The 20,831-nt window shown below is 35.5% G+C and overlaps 1 long non-coding RNA gene across 2 annotated transcripts in view; it reads right to left on the reverse strand.

Moving 5' to 3' along the window:
• Window positions 1-15,249, reverse strand: part of LOC113925212 — a 41,211-nt gene extending 25,962 nt beyond the window's left edge. For both annotated transcript variants that reach the window (XR_004819916.1, XR_004819917.1), the window contains exons 1-2: window positions 15,205-15,249; window positions 1,009-1,114 (exon numbers count right to left, since the gene is read on the reverse strand). This is a non-coding gene — a long non-coding RNA (uncharacterized LOC113925212). The remainder of the gene's footprint in view (window positions 1-1,008; window positions 1,115-15,204) is intronic.
• Window positions 15,250-20,831: the final 5,582 nt, after the last annotated feature.

A 20,831-nucleotide genomic window follows, 5' to 3' on the forward strand; every position in this document is an offset into this window, starting at 1 on the left:
GTTCCATGATTCATGTTTTCCTATAACACCCAGTGCTCCACACAGAATGTGCCCTCTTTAATACCCATCACCAGGCTAACCCATTCCCCCCACCCCCTCCCCTCTAGAACGCTCAGTTTGTTTTTCAGAGTCTATCGTCTCTCATGGTTCGTCTTCAGTAATTGACTTTTATTTTGGCTTTTCCTCTTCTTGTTTCTTTCTTCTCATTCTTTATTCTTGCTTTGAAATGTTGGTTCCTTCATAAACTATGTGCATACAAGCCTGGATGTCAGCCTCCACTTTATGGATGTATCCGTACTTTCCAAGCAAAAATTTAACTTCTCTCTGCCTAGGTGTCTTCACTGTATTTGGATAGCAATAATAATGTCTATATCATCTGATTGCTATAAGGATTATGTGAGGTACCAATTGTAAACTACTTAGAACAGTGCCTGGCACATAATAAGTGTTTTGTATGTTATTAACAATTAAAGAACAGAGGAGGATAAAGTTTTAAAAGATTGAACGGGATGGTCTCAGCTATATATGATAGAATATAAATTAGAAATTAATTTTTCCAGAATATATAGCTTTCTTATTTGTACTACCTTCAACTCCCAAACTTTTCTCATTTCTATGCCATTAGAATTCATTTTATTTTTACTCTACTCACACAATGAATTTCTGTTGATAATCTAAAACACGAGACCCTAGATCACTCAAATAATGAAAATTGTCCACTTAGAATAATATTAGAATGCGCAAATGAACAAGCTGAAGATGCTCCTGATAACAAACTCTGAGCACTATTTACAAACTACATTGATATCAAGGCAAAGACTTTAAACAAACAGTTTCCAGATTACCATATAAGTAGATGGATAGACAGATAGATGATAGATGATAGATGATAGATAGATAGATAGATAGATAGATAGATAGATAGATGATAGATGACAGATACATCTCCACCTGTTGAAGCTGTATAGAAAATGGAAAAAGGAAGGAGATATAGGGATAGTATCTTACGTATCCGAATTCTCACGGTCCATTTCCTTAAGGGAGTAGGAAGAGAAGAACACATCTGTGACGTTTCCCTTACGTCACTGACAAGCATCCTGCATCCATCTTCCTCCTGTAGAAAAATAGTTGATTTACGTGAATATATAAACATTCAAATAGCCTCTAGGCTTGAACAAGAAAAATACCCTAAGAACTACTGAATTATCCTTTTCTAATGAGCCATTTCTTCCAACATTCCATAAAATTATTCTCCTAAATCCTCTTCTCCTCAAAAGTATAATGAAATACATTATTTTTATTGTAAAGAAAAATATTTCCATGATTATTAAATAAGCTATATATATGTGTGTATATATATATATACACACATATATATAATACTCTTAGAAAAAGGAAGTTTAGTAAAGTTTTCATGTTTGCATGTAAGAAATTGTCTGGCGAATGGAGTGAAACCTGGAAAACAATAATGAAAAAAAATCTCCCAAAGCATTTTTCTCCAATATTTGGACACTTAAAAGTATTGTTAAAATATGTTTCTTTCTTTTTCAATCTTCTTCCTGTCTTAAATATTATCATCAACCATGGAGACAGCCTTTATGTTCAGCTATCACCCACAGACATGAACAGCACTCTGTGTATGCATTATAGTATTTTTAAAAAAATCAAAGGTTGAAATATTTCACACAATGAAGTGATGTTACAGGGATTTTATCATTAAGTGGATTTGGTAAAGAGTATTAAATATTCATCTAACTACAAAAAAATCACTTGAGAATCATTCTTGCTTCTTAAATGTCCTCTGGATAAAATACTGCCCCTCCCCAATCATATTTTTGGAGAGTAAAATGTTATTCTTAACTACATAGTCATTCTTCAGAGAACAATGTTATACACATCTGCTCTGGATCTATTAAACAGCCCCTCCCTTCATCACATCAATCTACTGTTATGCAGAGAAAGGGGGAGAATGTATAATAGATGAGAAGTTTATTATTTTATAGCACTTGTCAATCTGACACTTAAAGAAAAAAAAAAGCACCTGCATGGAAGTTTTGTTTCAAAGAAATGACATTTTTCTCTTATGGAACCAACATTTCTTAGTAAAGCAAAAGAAGATGTAGATTGTAAAGAAGGCAGTGAAGGTGTATAATCATATCTGAAGGGTAAATATAAGCACTATACCTAGTTACCATTCCATGATGGAATATTGACAATTTTCTTTTACCATTTACTTTAAATATTAGAGAGCTTGCCTCACTTGACTTTAAATGATACTGTAAATCAAGTGTGGAGTGGAAATCGTTACCAAATGCCAAAAGATCTCTCTTTCTAAACTGTCTGCCTTGTTTTTACATATTTAACTTAGATTATTTTGTCTCCATGTAAATCAGACAAATAAATGAAAGAAAATGCTTAGTTTTTCCTTCTATCTGAGATGTGGTCCTAATAATTCATCTTTCCCAACTGTAAAGGATAACATATTATTTTCATTTCCTTATCTTTGCATTCAGCTTTCACCTAGTTTATATCTCATGATACCAAAGTGTATTCCTTACCAGATGTCCACCAATACCAGAATTGCTCCCTTTGTGAAATATACTACCATGGTGCTTAGAAGGAGGTATGAAATGATTGAATAATGTTAACTTTCCTTGTTTTTATAACTAGATCTTTTTATGTGGGGTCAGGGCAAGCCATGGAATTCTACTAGAAAAGTTATAAAAGGAATACAAATTTCATTCTTGTCATCACTGAGTTTATAAACAAAAGGATAACAAATATACTGAAGAGTAAGAAAGTTGGTGGATGCAACTCAAGTCATAGAATTATTGCCCCCAAATGCCTAATAAAATGAGCATAAAACCACAAATCATAAAAGAGAGGAATTCACGGTAGTAACCAAGAAGGATATGATACCACCTCATTCCAAAGAAAAGATAAAGTGCTGGTACCTTGACCCAAACTTCATACTGGGCTCAAACACACACACACACACACACACACACACACACACACACACACACACACACAGACATCATTCTGAAAATTAATAACAAGAAAGAAGATGAGTGACTGAGTGGCACAATTGTGAGAATTCCCATGATTATACCTGACGTTGGAAAGAAGTGGACTAAGATTTACATAAGACACAGGATTTCTGCAGAAGCAAGAAGAGTGTCAAATTTTGACATTTTCCAGTGTTCCTTGCAGAAATATGGTAATGATTAGAAGCCCAAAGTTATAAGTCCTTATAAAAATAGGTATCTTAAATCTTGTTAGAAGATATTTGCCAGGATCTTAGAGGAAAGAACAGAAGGCCAAATTGAGATTCTTCCACATGCTCAAACTACAAAAACACTCCTCTAACTGGAGCTCAGAGAGAAGACACTCCCAGATAAGTAGGGAGTTACCTGATGTAAGAAAAGTGGCTTTCAAGATAAAGTAGAAGCAACAGCCGCCTTGAATTTGAGCAAATGACAAGTGGTACAGCACAACAACGTGGTAACTCTCATGAAAACCATAATTAATGAGAAAAAAAAGAGGAAAAATTGATGGTAATGAAAGAGAAATAAGAGAAAGAAAGAAATGTAGCAAACCAAAAGAAAGAAACAAAATAAGGAGCTCATTTTGAAGAAAACAGTAGGGAGTGATCAGTGGAAAACGTAAAGACAAGAAAAATAGAATACAAATTCAAAAATCAAAGACCACAGTAAGATTAAAAACTATTATTATCTAAAAAGGGAGAGCTGAGGAAATCAAGAATTAAAACAGCCAATTGAGAGAACTACATTACAGAACATCCCATAACAGAACACACACAGATGAAAATGTGGTCATTGGCCCGAAAGAACCTAGGCTCATCAGTGCGAACACAAAAAAGAAAGACAAATACTAAAGAAATCAGAGTTCATAGCTTTTATCTGATTGAACAAAAATTCTGTGCCCTCAAGAAAAAGGTAAGAAACATTGAACACCTTTGAAAACCCAAAATGTGCTTGGATTTCAGAATATGCATGTCCATTTCCTAAACACAAAGCTCTGTTAATCTCATCTCATTGTGCCTTTGCAATAGTCACATGAGGTTAGAAGGTCTCACTTTTTTCCCATTTAACAAATAACTAAACTGAGGTGCAGAGAAAATGACGTGGCCAACATCAAATATCAAGGAAGTTAAGGAGAAAAGTTACTAATTTAGATGTTCTTGACTTAGAGCTGATGCTCTCTCTTTTGTCCTGGAAATGGCCAGTTAAGGCACATAGCAGTGGTGTGGAAAATACTAAGTGTGAAATTTTTAAGACAGGATTGGAGTATGGGCATTTATCTGTCATTTAAAAATGTCTTATATCTTTCTTTGAATTGTAAGCAACATCAGATATTATTTCAAATGATACTCCAGAGAAAAACTGAAAATAACTAAAACTGGATGAAATGCAGCAGCAGATTCCTATAGGGACCAATTACAAATAAACAGCCTCATTAAAGCTGTAAATTCTTATAAAGTACATCAGAGCAGGAACATCCCACAGTGAAGCACAGGTGTACACAGTTACTACCAATATTTAGCATAATTTAAATTTGGAACATAATTTAAAGTAATTTATGGGAAAATGCAGGCATATGAGGATTTCCCAACCAAATGATGATAGAAGAAACTGCAGTGCAAGATTGAAATGTCTACTTTGTTCTGTATTATGTTTGTCTGATTTGCGCTCTCTGTTCCCCCTTTCTATTTCTCCCTTAATTTTAGAAACTACCTAGTGCTTTCTGTAATTCACTGATGGGTCCCACATTGACCTTCCTCCTTTGAAAGTTATTCCATATCCGTTCATACATTCTCCTCATTTAGACAAGTCATTACGTTTTCTTCCTTCAAGAGTTTTAGAACTAAGTTTCATGAACATGACTAGGAGGATATTTATCAATATATATATTAAAGTGCAAATACTTTTCATAAAATGAATTCCTTAAAGAGAGAAAAATTAGAGGAATAGTTATTTGCAGATAATAGGACAGAAAAAGTATGATTATAAAGAAATGCCTGGAATTATAATTTCCATTTTTACTTTCTAATACCAGAAAACTGAAATTAACATGATAGCTTCATTTTTACCACACCCAACACATTTCATCAATATGAGTCAATGCATTACATATGGAGACTAAAATGGAATGTAACTAGCAGAATTCATGTTAATGACGTCAAAGTCAGTAGTAAGTAGCTTTATAAGTATGAATGATGTCTAGGGAAAAAGTTAATTCATTCTCAAATTGAATTCACAAACTTAATTTACTGACTCTGATTTTTATGTATACATTAGAGAAAAATGTTCTTAGAATAAATTATTTGAAAATCACCTTGCCTGACTGCCTAGAACCTAGTTAAATTTGACTTTTACATTATTGAAAACTGAAAATGTAAGTAGTCCATATACGTGACCTTAGTCAAAATATTAACACTCTTAGCTAGTTTCCTCATCTATAGAATGAATATTGGATATGGTAAACTAGGTGCTTTTAACTTGGGAACAAAGAATCTTTCGTTAAGAAACTATGTTACACGCAACTAATGAATCATTGAACACTACATCAAAAACTAATGATGTACTATATGTTGGCTAATTGAATTTAAAGAAAGAAAGAAAGAAAGAAAGAAAGAAAGAAAGAAAGAAAGAAAGAAAGAAAGAAAGAAAGAAAGAAAGAAAGAAAGAAAGAAAGAAATTATATGTTGGCCTCCGTCTTGAAGACATTTCTGAATGTCCCAGAATTTTTCTGTAAAATGTCGTGTAGCTTCCTGTGTGCATTGTTTTGGAGAGAAGATCAATACATCGGATTCTATGGGAGGTGGACTACATGTTTCTTTATCTCTCTAATATTCTATCGATCCTGTGATGTTCCATCTGTGGTTCACTGAGTGTGGAAGAACAGTCTGTGAAGGTTGTAGAAAATATGGATTATTGGAACACACCAAAAGAGTTTCTGATTCAGGAGGCCTGGCATCAAGCTGATGTGAGAAGCACTGATATATGCCATAGGACCCATCACAATTATAGATGTGATAACCAAATGTAGTTTAAAGTATTTTAAAATGATAAAAGAATATTCTTTTATAGTCTGTGCTGATTAGCATAACCGATTTTCTGAGAAGCCAAGTCCCTTAAAATTTCTTGATTGATATGTTAATTTCATTAAGATGGCTCTCCTGTCTATACTTTCACAATCAGGGAAAAGATTGGAGATGAAGTTACACTGTATAGCTTAAGTCTATGTAGGATGTCTGATGAAAGGTTTAGACATATAGGAAAGCAAAACTATTAGCTAAAATAACATTTGAGTTCCATATACCCACTACACTACCTACCCCCTATGGATTTAATGTAGTTGTGTTAGCTCTGGGATTTTTTGTTGTTTGTTGGTGTTTGGTTGTGTTTTTAATTCTGAATTGGAAAAATCTACTTTTCTTCCTACAGAGTGGCCATTTTTCCTGCATTGTTTGTAATTCTACAGGGATTTATATATTAAAGGAACTCTAAAAACAGTCATGTCCTTATGGAATCAAGCAGTTAATTTTAAATTTCTTTATTCCATTGCTAATCATTTCCACAAAGTCATCTCCTTTAAAGTCATTGAAGTCTCCTAGAGAATTTTCAGGGAGCATGAGACAACACTAGTTATATTTCTAATTATTACTGATAAGAAATGGAAATATCTACTTTGTCCAGATGAGGTCATTAGCTAAAAGCTAAGGAAATGACTGCAGTACATTAAAACATTCATCTAATTCACTTTTTAAAAGTCCTGCCAGGCTGAAAAATGAGGAATTTAACAAACCATAAATGGTCTCATAAAGCCCTTTATATTAAGTTGTACCAAATTAAGACTTTTTCTTTAAAAAATAAAATAAATAAACTGCTGGCCTCTTACCACAGTTTTAAGAAGTAATCATTAAATAAATGTTAAAGAACAAATTCAGACTTAGTAGAGACTTTATTCAAAAGGATAGTTCTAAGGTAAGGAAAGACACTATTGCAATAGAAAGTGCTGACCTTAGATCAGCAAACTTCTTAGGGGTGAGTCAAAAAGGGCATTTCCCATACAAACAGAAGTGAAAAGGGCTAGAAAAAACAGGGAGTGGGCAAGTTGGAAGAAGGACTTGTGTAATAGGATGGTGGAGTAAAGAATTTACCCTAGGGGAACCTGGCTGGCTCAGTCCATAGAGCATGTGACTCTTGATAAGTTCTAGCCCCGTGTTGAGTGTAGAGATTACTTAAAAATAAAATCTTTTAAAAAAAAGAATGCTTTACACTGAGGTCAGTAAATACTCAGGTGGGCTCTGAAGAAGGGCTGTGTGATGGGTCAAGCGGAGGGCAGCCCAAAAGATAGGGACCTCCCGCAAAGAGGTAAGTTTGACCAAAGTTTGGTTAATAAGCATTTGGTTCCAAAGGATCAGTGGGGATAACGGTTCATTTAATCATTTATGAGGCAAAGAATAGGAATTTGGAGACTCTATATCTGGCCATGTCATAGGTAAACAAGGGGCATCCATTAGTCTTCCCTAAGTTATATAAAGAAGAGTGGTTCTTTACAGTAAGCTGTACTCTAGAACACAAAATGTGGGGGATTTCTTACCCTTCACTGTTTTCCAGGCTCACAGAACTCATAAAAGTCAACATTGTTACAGGTCTTTCCTAATGTCATAGTAAAATACCACATGCACTTTGTATCTTGACCTCATTGTACATCCTTTATAGACAGAAACTAATTCCTCGTTGTCTAGAGGTGTCCTTCTCTTGGAGGAAGGTGGGATAGAAGAATGGGGTATCTAGATGTGATAAGTGCAGAGTGGAAACAGCTTCCCTCACTGGTGACAATTCAGAAAAGGGAGACTTCACTGGAAAGGAACCATCCAGAGATGTGTATTGCCCCATCACTGAAACAACTCTTATTTTGGCCACACAATGCAGAAATGGTTTCAGATAGAGAATGTGGTAGAAAAGGATGACTCTGGCAGCCAATTTTAGACTCATGGAATCTTCTACCTTGACTATTAATTGAATTCACAAAAATAACTTTTCCCTATAAAATGAGTTGACATTGCTGTTTGCTGGGTTGTTAGGCATGAAGGCATCATTCATATGAAATTTTGTTCTTTAAAGTTTTTATTTATTTATTTTTAATTCAAGTACAATTAACATACAGTATTATATTAGTTTCAGGTGTACAGTATACTGATTCAACAAGTCTGTACATTACTCAGTGCTCATCGTGATAAGGGTGCTCTTAATCCCCATCACCTATTTCCCCCATCCCCTCACCGATCTCCCCTCTGGTAACCATCAGTTTGTTCTCTATATTTAAGAGCCCATTTTTTGTTGGTTTTTTTGTTTGTTTGTTTTTCTCTTTTTTAAAATTTGTTCATGTGCTTTGTTTCTTAAATTCCACATATAAGTGAAATCATATGGTATTTTGTGTTTCTCTGACTGGCTTATTTTATTTAGCATTATACCCTCTAGATCCATCCATGTTGTTGCAAATGACAAGATCTCATTCTTTTCTATGGCTGAATAATATTCCACTTTATACACACACACACACACACACACACACACACACACACACACACACACACACACACCTTCTTTTCTATTGAGGGACACCAGGGTTGTTTCTGTATCTTGGCTATTGTAAATAATGCTGTGATAAACATCAGGGGTACATGTACCTTTTTGAATTAGTGTTTATTTTCTTTGGGTAAATACTCAGTGTGGAATTACTGAGTCATATGATAATTCCATTCTTATTTTTTGAGAAACCTCCATACTGTTTTTCATAGTGGTTGTACCAGTTTGTATTCCTACCAACAGTGAATAAGTTCCCTTTTCCTCTACATCCTCCACACCACCTATTGTTTCTTGTGTTTTTTTATTTTAGCCATTGTGACAGATGTAAGTTAATATCTCATTGTAGCTTGAATTTGCATTTCCCTGCTAATGAGGATGTTGAACATCTTTTTTATTTTTTTGTCTTTAACTTATTTTTTAAATTTTATTTTGTTATGTTATGTTAATCTCCATACATTACATCATTAGTTTTTGATGTACTGTTCCATGATTCATTGTTTGCATATAACACCCAGTGCTCCATTCAGTACATGCCCTCTTTAATACCCATCAGCCGGCTAACCCATCCCCCCCTCCCCTCCCCTCTAGAACCCTCATTTTGTTCCCTGGAGTCCATAGTCTCTCATGGTTTGTATCCCCTCCGATTCCCCCCACTTCATTTTTCCCTTCCTACTATCTTTTTTTTTAAACATATAATGTATTGTTTGTTTCAGAGGTGCAGATCTGTGATTCATCAGTCTTACACAATTCACAGCATTCACCATAGCACATATCCTCCCCAATGTCTATCACCCAGCCACCCCATCCCTCCCATCCCCCACCACTCCAGCAACCCTGTTTGTTTCCTGAGTTTCAGAATTCCTCATATCAGTGAGATCATATGATATAGGTCTTTCTCTGACTGACTTGTTTCGCTCAGCATAATACCCTCCAGTTCCATCCACGTTGTTGCAAATGGCAAGATCTCAATCCTTTTAATGTGTGTGTGTGTGTGTGTGTGTGTGTGTGTGTGTGTGTGTGTGTATCACATCTTCTCTATCCATTCATTTATTGATGGACACCTTGGCTCTTTTTATAGTTTGGCTATTGTGGACATTGCTGCTATAAACATTGGGGTGCACATACCCCTTTGGATCCCTACATTTGTATCTTTGGGGTAAATACCCAGTGGTGCAATTGCTGGGTTGTACGGTAGCTCTATTTTCAACTTTTTGAGGAACCTCCATACTGTTTTCCAGAGTGGCTGCACCAGCTTGCATTCCCACCCACAGTGTAGGCAGGTACCCCTTTCTCCACATCCTCGCCAACATCTGTCATTTCCTGACTTGTTAATTTTAGCCATTCTGACTGGTGTGAGGTGGTATCTCATTGAGGTTTTGATTTGAATTTCCCTGATGCCGAGTGATGCTGAGCACTTTTTCATGTGTCTCTTGGCCATTTGGATGTCTTCTTTGGGAAAATGTCTGTTCATGTCTTCTGCCCATTTCTTGATTGGATCATTTGTTCTTTGGGTGTTGAGTTCGATAAGTTCTTTATAGATTTTGGATACCAGCCCTTTATCTGATAAGTCATTTGCAAATATCTTCTTCCATTCTGTCGGTTGTCTTTTGGTTTTCTTGACTGTTTCCTTTGCTGTGCAAATGCTTTGATCTTGATGAAGTCCCAATAGTTCATTTTTGCCCTTGCTTCCCTTGCCTTTGGCAATGTTTCTAGGAAGAAGTTGCTGTGGCTGAGGTCAAAGAGGTTGCTGCCTGTGTTCTCCTTTAGGATTTTGATGGACTCCTGTTTCACATTTAGGTCTTTCAACCATTTGGAGTCTATTTTTATGTGTGGTGTCAGGAAATGGTCCAGTTTCATTCTTCTGCATGTGGCTGTCCAGTTTTCCACACACCATTTGTTGAAGAGACTATTTTCCACTGAACATTCTTTCCTGCTTTGTTGAAGATTAGTTAACCATAGAGTCGAGGGTCTATTTCCGGGCTCTCTATTCTGTTCCATTGATCTATGTGTCTGTTTTTGTACCAGTACCATACTGTCTTGATGATGACAGCTTTGTAATACAGCTTGAAGTCCAGAATTGTGATGCCACCAGCTTTGCTTTTCTTTTTCAACATTCCCCCAGCTGTACGGGGTCTTTTCTGGTTCCATACAGATTTTAGGATTATTTGTTCCATTTCTTTGAAAAAAGTAGATGTTATTTTGATAGGGCTTGCCTTAAATGTGTAGATTGCTCTAGGTAGCATTGATATCTTCACAATATTTGTTCTTCCAATCCATGAGCATGGAATGTTTTTCCATTTCTTTGTGTCTTCTTCAATTTCTTTCATGAGTATTTTATAGTTTTCTGAGTACAGATTCTTTGCCTCTTTGGTTAGATCTATTCCTAGGTATCTTATAGTTTGGGGTGCAATTGTAAATGGGATTGACTCCTTAATTTCTCTTTCTTCTGTCTTGTTGTTGGCATATAGGAATGCCACTGATATCTGTGCATTGATTTTATATCCTGCCACTTTACTGAATTTCTGTATGAGTTATAGCAGTTCTGGGGTGAGGTCTTTTGGGTTTTCCACATAAAGTATCATATCATCTGCAAAGAGTGAGAGTTTGACTTCTTCTTTGACAATTCGGATGCCTTTTATTCCTTTTTGTTGTCTGATATCTGTGGCTAAGACTTCTGGTACTCTGTTGAATAGCAGTGGTGTCAGTGGACATCCCTGCCATGTTCCTGACCTTAGGGGGAAAGCTCTCAGTTTTTCCCCATTGAGAATGATATTTGCTGTGGGTTTTTCATAGATGGCTTTTATGATATTGAGGTATGTACCCTCTATCCCTACACTCTGAAGAGTTTTAATCAAGAAAGGATGATATACTTTGTCAAATGCTTTTTCTGCATCTACTGAGAGGATCATATGGTTCTTGTTCTTTCTTTGATTAATGTATTATATCACATTGATTGATCTGCAGATGTTGAACCAACCTTGCAGCCCAGGGATAAATCCCACTTGGTCGTGGTGAATAATCCTTTCAATGTACGGTTGGATCTTATTGGCTAGGATTTTGGTGAGAATTTTTGCATCCATGTTCATCAGGGATATTGGTCTGTAATTCTCCTTTTTGATGGGGTCTTTGATTTTGGGATCAAGGTAATGCTGGCCTCATAAAGTGAGTTTGGAAGGTTTCCTTCCATTTCTATTTTTTGGAATAGTTTCAGAAGAATAGGTATTGATTCTCCTTTAAATGTTTGGTAGAATTCCCCTGGGCAGCCATCTGGCCCTGGGCTTTTGTTGGTTGGGAGATTTTTGATGACTGCTTCAATTTCCTTAGTGGTTATGGGTCTGTTCAGGTTTTCTATTTCTTCCTGGTTCAGTTTTGGTAGTTGATACATCTCTAGGAATGCATCTGTTTCTTCCAGATTATCTAATTTGCTGGCATAGAGTTGCTCATAATATGTTCTTATAAGTCTTTGTATTTCTTTGGTGTTGTTTGTGATCTCTCCTCTCCCATTCATGATTTTATTTATTTGGGTTCTTTCTCTTTTCTTTTTGGTAAGTCTGGCCAGGAGTTTATCAATCTTGTTAATTCTTTCAAAGAACCAGCTCCTAGTTTTGTTGATCTGTTCTACTGCTCTTTTGGTTTCTATTTCATTGATTTTTGCTCTGATCTTTATTATTTCTCTTCTCCTGCTGGGTTTAGGCTTTATTTGCTGTTCTTTCTCCAGCTCCTTTAGGTGTAGGCTTAGGTTGTGTATTTGAGACCTTTCTTGTTTCTTGAGAAAGGCTTATACTGCTATATACTTTCCTCTTAGCACAGCCTTTCCTGCATCCCAAAGATTTTGAACAGTTGTGTTTTCATTTTCATTGGTTTCCATGAATTTTTTAATTCTTCTTGAATTTCCTGGTTGACCCATTCATTCTTTAGTAGGATGCTCTTTAGCCTCCATGTATTTGAGTTCTTTCTGACTTTCCTCTTGTGATTGAGTTCTAGTTTCAAAGCACATTTTCATTCCCTGAAAATATGCAGGGAATGATCCCAATCTTTTGGTACCAGTTGAGACCTGATTTGTGACCTAGGATGTGATCAATTCTGGAGAATGTTCCATGGGTACTAGAGAAGAATGTGTATTCTGTTGCTTTGGGATGGAATGTTCTGACTATATCTGTGAAGTCCATTTGGTCCAGTGTGTCATTTAAAGTCTTTATTTCCTTGTGAATCTTTTGCTTAGATGATCTGTCCATTTCAGTGAGGGGGGTGTTAAAGTCCTCTACTATTATTGTTGTTGTCGATCTGTTTCTTTGCTTTTGTTATTAATTGGCTTATAAAATTGGCTGCTCCCATTTTCGGGGCATAGATATTTACAAATGTTAGATCTTGTTGGATAGACCCTTTAAGTATGATATACTGTCCTTCTTCATCTCTCATTATAGTCTTTGGTTTAAAATATAATTAGACATGTGGACATTTCTAGACAAATGTTTCTGGCTAATATCAGTGAGGTTATTGCCTGTTTTCTTCTAGGGATTTTATGGCTTCAAGTCTCACATTTGGATTTTTATTCAATTTTATGTTTATTTTTGTGTATGGTGCAATAAAGTGGTCTAGTTTGTATTCTTTTGCATGTAGCTGTCCAGTTCTCCTATCACCATTTGTTGAAGAGACTATCTTTGTCCCTTGTATATTCTTGCCTCCTTTGTCATAGATTCATTGACCATATAACAATGGATAATTCATATCTAATTTTAAATCTTTAGGAGTAACAACTCTTAGGCTATTTTCAAAGTTTATGTATTACCTAATGCTTCCAAATCAAATTTAGCATCATTAGAAAATCAATTCTTAAACATTTCTATTTAATAAACAATCTAAATTCAATGATCATCTTAAATATATTTCTGTACCTTCTCCTACCCCTTTCCTTATCATCATCACCACCATTTAAAACATAAAGTACACAAGCTATAGAATAATTGGAGTGTTTCCCTAAGCTATATATCATATGCCCATACTCTCATCTGGCTTTTTTTTTTCTGCTTACTTCAGAGGAAAACTGTTGGTCTGCAAGCAATAGATGGATACTCCTTCACTAGTGGAAATGGAATTCCTCTATTAGACTTCATAAAAGGTTATGGAGTTTTATAAGACAAGCAAAGGGAAGATAGATTTGTGCAAGCTTCCTCGAGGAAGAAGAGATGGAATGCAGCTCTTCTTATACCAAGATAAAGTGGGCCTTTGCCTCAGGCCTGGTGCTTTTAGAATGTTCAGCAATTCTTATGATTGGGAAAAAAGCAAATACATATTTCAACAGCTAGTTCTAAAAAGTAAGAGGCATAAAACAATGAAAACTATTTCCATGGGCACCATATAGAACTGTTATTTTAATCATCACTCTATATAATCATGCGTTTTTTTAAAAACATATTCTCTGGAAGTAGCCCTTAAATTGTAAGCTGCCCTTTTGTAATTTTCCTAATCCAGTGTGCTCCTGTGGCCCATTTAAATCCAATTTTAGCTTATAAAAACATTGATTAATGTGGAAAAATATCTAGATTACAGTATTGTATACTTGAGAAGCATAGCCCTAGAATATGATTAGGTATTATGATACAATGAAAGGATATAATAATTTTACATATATTGCCACACGTTAAGGGTATCTTTGACTAGGATGATGAAACATAAGTAGATGTTAATCCTTGATTATAAGTTAAGAGGAAGTCTTGAACATCATGCTGGTCCATAAATTTTCAAGATTTATAGCTCTGAAACATAAATTATGGTCCATGGAATTTTCAACATTTATATCTAAAATATACATAAATAACTCTTAGAGCTACAGTCCATAGATGAAAATATAAACAAATATGATTATCCATTTTAAGCTGCATACGTTAGTAGAAAGTGATGTATACATGTTCATACCAAACAGGAAGAGACAGAACTGGTCAAGTGCACAGGCTTTGACTAGCTCACCTAAGTTTGACTGCCAGCTGGACCACCAATCTTGGGCAAGCTACCTTGGATGAGCTACTCCCTACCTCATTTCCTCAACTGTACTGTGAATATTAAATAGTACTAACTTCAAGGTTTGTTCTAACAACAACAACAAAAGAGTTAATTGATTATTTTAAAGCTCTGAGAAAAATCCCTGACATTTGTTAAACACTCAATAAATGTCAGCTATTATTAGGCCACATAACTTAAGCAAAGACATTTTTCTATGTGCTCTAAATGAATCTGTTTATTACATAGTCTTACTATGATGATTATTGCTAATTGATTGCAAGTTAAGCACTGTGCTAAGCATCATACACTCACACACACACACACATACACACATAAAATCTCATTTGATTTTTTTCACCATCTAAGGGTTTATAAGTATTAGTATAACGCCCATTATACCAAACAGGAATTGAGGCATAGAGTTGCTAAGTAACTTCTCCAAGATCACAGACTTTTTAAATAATGGGAAACAAAACAAAACAAAACACTACCTTAAGAATCAAAACTTAGATTCTCAGTCACGATATATAATTTACTAGCTGTATTACCTATAGAAAGCTAACTGTCTGGCTTATTTCCTCACCGGTAAAATGGGAGTAACGTTCTGTATCCCTGCCTGCTTCTCGAGTTAGTGGAGAGAATCAAATGATGTAATAATGATGAATAAATTCCATCGAGCGGAATAGGAATAACTGAATGTTCCTCAGTGGTGTACAGGTCTCTTTAAAAGTGCTTCAGAATGCAATATTCTTAGCCACCTCCTCAAGGAGCATGGAGCCCGGTTTTCCTTTGATGAACATTCCTGTCATTCCCTGCAGTTCAGTATGACAGAAAGGAGAGTCTTAATAGCTATAGTCATAGCTGGTGTCTGAATGTGAATGGGCTTTTCTTCTCTTCTCTGCTCGTGGTTGCTAGGCTGCCAGGAGATGTAGCTGCCTGTGGTTGCTGCATGCACATGTATAGATCTCATTTGAAATGCTAAATTCCAATAAATTTCTCTCTCTCTGACCTAAAGATAAATTTGTTCTGCTTCTCAAAACTATTTAGGAGTTACCAAAATGGAGCTGCAGAGATCCTAACGACTCAATTCATCTTATGTTACACAACCATCTGCTCAAAGTAAAGACTCTCAAGAGCATTTTGGTAATTGGGGCTTGAAAGACATAGATTCGGGGACTAAGGTTAAACTCTACTTCATATTCTTATATCAGGAGCCATTAAGTCCTTTACAGCATAGGCCTTGCTACTCATCCTTCCCCCATCTGCTCAGACCTCTGCTTGTCTCCCAGTGTTTTAACAAAACAGGAATCCCATGGTCTCTCTTTGGCTTCTTTAAAGGACCCAGGGTTTATCAAACAAGTCTGAATCTATCCCCAAACTTTGATTCTGACAATAATATATGCTTCAATTTGGCAAAACATGTTTTATAAAATTGCAATTGCTACCCTGATACCAATAATATGAAAGAAAAAAATAGGCATATATTATTATGCCAAGTAGTATGGAATCATAGCTATGTTTATATTGCTTGCATTAGTTTAAAATGGGGAAAATCTAAAATAAATACTGTACAGAATTTCAGTCATTAACACAAAATATATTAAAAGTTATCTTGGGGAGTCTTATCTAATTAGTGGATTTCTGCTACACATTTCACATTCTGCTAAGAATGTGCTTATTTTTTAAAAATAATACATGATTTCTACAGTAAAAACCCTTGGCTGTTTAACAGTAAGAGAGGACTTACACACTTTAAACACGAGAATAAGATAGAAATTTCTGACAAAGTTATAATGAGGGAAAGAAAAAAGAATTATGGAGTTGAAAAAAGATTTCTTGAAGAAAAGGGTATTAACCTGACCTCTGGCATTCATTCCTGATAAAAATGTTTTGTAAACTAGAAACAGAAGGTAAATTCACTTTCTATCTGCAATCAGAAAAGGATACCCGCTGTCACTATTTCTGTCCCATAACACTTTGAAGACCCTGGCTGGTATGATATTGCAAGAAAAAGAAATAAAAATGTAAGAATTAGAAACAAAAAATGAAGCTCTAATGATTCACTAATATTCTTGTCTTCAAGAAAATAAAAAATAAAGTCCATATAAATCATTACAATTAAGTTCAACAAATTTGCTGGTTATCATCTTATAATACAAAAGTCTTATTTCTATGTAAGAGGAACAAACATTAAATATAATTTTATAAATTAAGTGTAATTTTAAAAAATTCACAAAAGCCTCAAAAGTATTAAATGTCAAAAAATAAACCTCATGGAAGATATACAAGATCTCTACATGGAAAACAAAGCATTTCTGAGAGAAATTAAGAGAGACTTAAATAAATGAACAAATATTCCATGCTCATGGGTTGGAAGACAAAATTATAAAGTTTTCTATTTTTCCCTCATTGACCTACGATTTAAGTGCAGAGAGGATGTGAAGCAATGGAGAACTTCATAAACTGCTAATAGGAGTGTACATTAGTAAAATCACTTGCCTTCAAATTATTTGTAATTCAGAAGTAAACCTGGTTGATAGATGGGCAACATTTAAAAATTTTTAAAATACAGAAGCTTGTTTTATAACCACCTGTCTTCCTAAAATACAGAACCATAGCTCCACTCATGATGTGCTTCACAGTTATGAGATGGTAGGTCACCTGGTAATATTTTATGTTAACTAATTTTTCTTGTTATCTGCCTGGTGACTAACAATAGAGGCAAACCAGGAAGGATGGCAAAATGATGATGGTGAAAGGGGGGTAAATATAACTAGGTATGTAGAAAAAAGGTAAATTTAAAAATTTTATGGCAAAATAAAACACTAAAGTTTTATTAATTTTCAGGCTTATTTTCTAAACATCATTATGGACTTATGACTTTCACTATATTTTTCAGCTTGGCCATCCCACTGGCCTTACTGGCAGTACATTCAACCTGTTTACTCCCAAATGTGATTTGTACTTTAATGTTCAGATCTGGGACTCACTAAAGAAAAGGGCAGGGACATATGAAGATAAGATATCTTCTTGTTTCCAGAAGCAGGTATTTCAAAAATGCCCATGGTGGTGCTAAAAGAACAATGGAGCCAAATAGAAGGGCTACTATTGGCCATGTTCTGATATACTGAGGATCAGAAAAAAAAAAAAAAAAGAAAAATGATAGTTGATTACAATGGTTCTTAACCAGAGACAGTTTTGTTCCCTAGGAGATATTTGAATTGTCTGAAGACATTCTTGGTTGTCACAACTGGGGGAAGTGCTTCTGGCATCTAAGGGGTAGAAGCAGGGGTGCTGCTAAGCATCCCACAATACATGGAACAACTCCCCACAAAAAAAAGAATTTACAATTTAAAATCTCAGTAGTGCTTAGATTGAGGAATGCTGATCAATTGAAACAAACTCAGTTCATAAACATATTCCAAATAGGGGAAAACTACATAAATGTAAAGTAAGTTTGTTGCATGCAAAAGAAGAGTAAATTTAATACATGTTTTAAAATTGCTGTTAATGGGCACTGGGTGGCTCAGTTGGTTGAGCAACTGCCTTCGGCTCAGGTCATGATCCTGGAGTCCTGGGGTTGAGTCCTGCATCGGGATCCCTGCTCAGCAGTGAGTCTGCTTCTCCCTCAGACCCTCCCCACTCTCATGCTCTCTCTCTCTATCTCATTCTTTCTCTCAAATAAATAAATAAAATCTTTAAAAATAATAATAAAATAAAATAAAATAAAATAAAATAAAATAAAATAAAATAAAAAATTGCTGTTGATGTTTGACTGGACTTGTCACCAGCTAGACCTCAAGACCTGACATTTGCTGCCCACCTGCTTGTACTCACTAACCTTTGTCTTACATTTTCCCTTAAGCTCTTCTTTCTGGCTTACTTCTTTACTCAGGCAAATGACACTCAAAACCACCCCTGGGTGATGATGACTGCCCTGTCAAGACCTCCCGCTGGTCCAGACCAACCAGACCTTTTGAGCTAAACCCCCCAACCCCACTCACCCTGCACAGATGGACCATGGAGTGATCCCTGGAATGACCAACAACTACCTTTATTTGTTATACTAAAATCTCCACCCAAAGAGGAGCCTCAGCCTCATTTACATAACATACAATGTATATATATAGGCATTTTTCTTTAAAGTGCAACCTTATGCCTGCCTCTACGTAAGATGAGAAGTCTTCCCTATCTAAATATTCATTCTAACCCTAAACAAAAGGAACCCATTCACCCTCTCTCTCAGCATTCTTGGTTTTGGAAGCCATTCCCCATAACCTCCTTATTTGCTGCAAGTTAATTTTTTTTTTTCACCCAGCATGGAGCCCAACATGGGGCTTAAACTCATGACCCTGAGATCAAGAACTGAGCTAACATCAAGAGTCAGACACTTAATCGAGTCACCCAGGTGCCCCACTTATTTGTTGCAAATAAAAGTTTTCTTTGTGCAACAATTCAACCTGGTGCCTTTTCTGACTCACCAAGGAGCAAACTCCTATTGGTTCAGTAGCAGATTGATGTATATGAGTGTGTTGATCTCAAGGTTTTGTTTGTTTTTATTATGTATATGTGTGATAATAGATATTTATTGTTAACTATGTGATGGAGAATGGTAGATAGGAAGAATCACCAGTGAGCCAGCTGAACCAGAAAACCAAGAACTGTATTATAAACAAGAAGAGTGGCCAGCCATAATGGCCTTACCAAATAATCAGGTAGAAATAGGTCGTAATGTTGGATTGCAGAACAGGAGTACAATCAAATGTCCATTAGAGGAAGCGGACAGTGAAAACTCAGCTGTCCAGGAGGGGAATCTCGGTATGGTTCTACTAATTTTAATGAGGTACTAATAAGATATAATGAAGTAGATAACTACATGAGGTATCTGTAGCCAAAACTTGATGGATAAGGGAACAAAAAGGGGAAGGTGCAAGAAAAGGAATCAGTTTACAAGGTCTGTGAAATAGCACATGAACCTGTGCTAAAGAAGGAACCACACCAACTAGTGTAGACTTGGAATTGAATCCCCCTGAGGTAAAAATCGGTCTTGTTTTCAGACCAAGAATCAACTAGTCAATGAAACAGAACCTGATATCTTAGCTTGAAAGAATATTATTTGGGGAATATTATTTGTAAAGATTATGCATCTAAGTGTATGAATGAAAATGCTAATTTTGTAAACCCATAAATCGAGCTATTTTGTGAATATTTGATTTATTTTAAGAGGTTGAAGCATTTTAAAGATCTCTTACAATTAGAGTCTTATTTTTATTGACATTCAGGGCTTGTCTGGGTTTTAATCAACTTTTATTTAATTTTTTATTTGTTTAAAGATTTATTTATTTGAGAGAGAGAGAGTGTGTGCGTGTGCGTGCAAGAGCAAATGAACGGGGGAGGGGCAGAGGGAGAGAGGGTCCCAAGCAGACTCTGTCCTGAGCATGCCACACAGGTGCCCCAAATCAACTTTTAAATGGTCAGAATACTAGATTTATAAATGTATATTTTTATTTACTAGAAATGTAAGTAGTATATAAATGTATAGGAAATTTGCCTTAAGTATTTGTAAGCTTAATAAATTGAGTGATAAAAAGCAAAAGAAGAGGTTAAGTGTTCCTTTGTACCCACAATAGTCTCCCAAGACTTACTGATGAGAAATGGCAATAAGGAATAGCGCTGGTATGACCAAATGATGGCCAAAAACCAAATCTTCCCGGCTGCCTGTGTATGTAAAGCCTTATCACCTTTTTATTTATTTTTTAAATTTTATTTTATTATGTTAATCACCACACATTACATCATTAGTTTTTGATGTAGTGTTCCATGATTCATTGTTTGCATATAACACCCAGTGCTCCATGCAGAATGTGCCCTCTTTAATACCCATCACCAGGCTAACCCATCCCCCCACCCTGTCCTCTCTAGAACCCTCAATTTGTTTCTCAGAGTCCATAGTCTCTCATGGTTCGTCTCCCCCTCTGATTACCCCCCCTTCATTTTTCCCTTCCTACTATCTTCTTTTTTTTTTAACATAAAATGTATTATTTGCTTCAGAGGTACAGGTCTGTGATTCATCAGTCTTATACAATATCACCTTTATAATAGTTGAAGAACATCAAAAGAAGAATGTATTTTGTAACATGTAAATTATATGACAACCAAATTTCAATGACCATGTTTATTCACTGTGCTATCAGAACACGTCCGCATCCA

The sequence above is a fragment of the Zalophus californianus genome, chromosome 2 (assembly GCF_009762305.2).
Source record: "Zalophus californianus isolate mZalCal1 chromosome 2, mZalCal1.pri.v2, whole genome shotgun sequence".
Taxonomy (NCBI): domain Eukaryota; kingdom Metazoa; phylum Chordata; class Mammalia; order Carnivora; family Otariidae; genus Zalophus; species Zalophus californianus.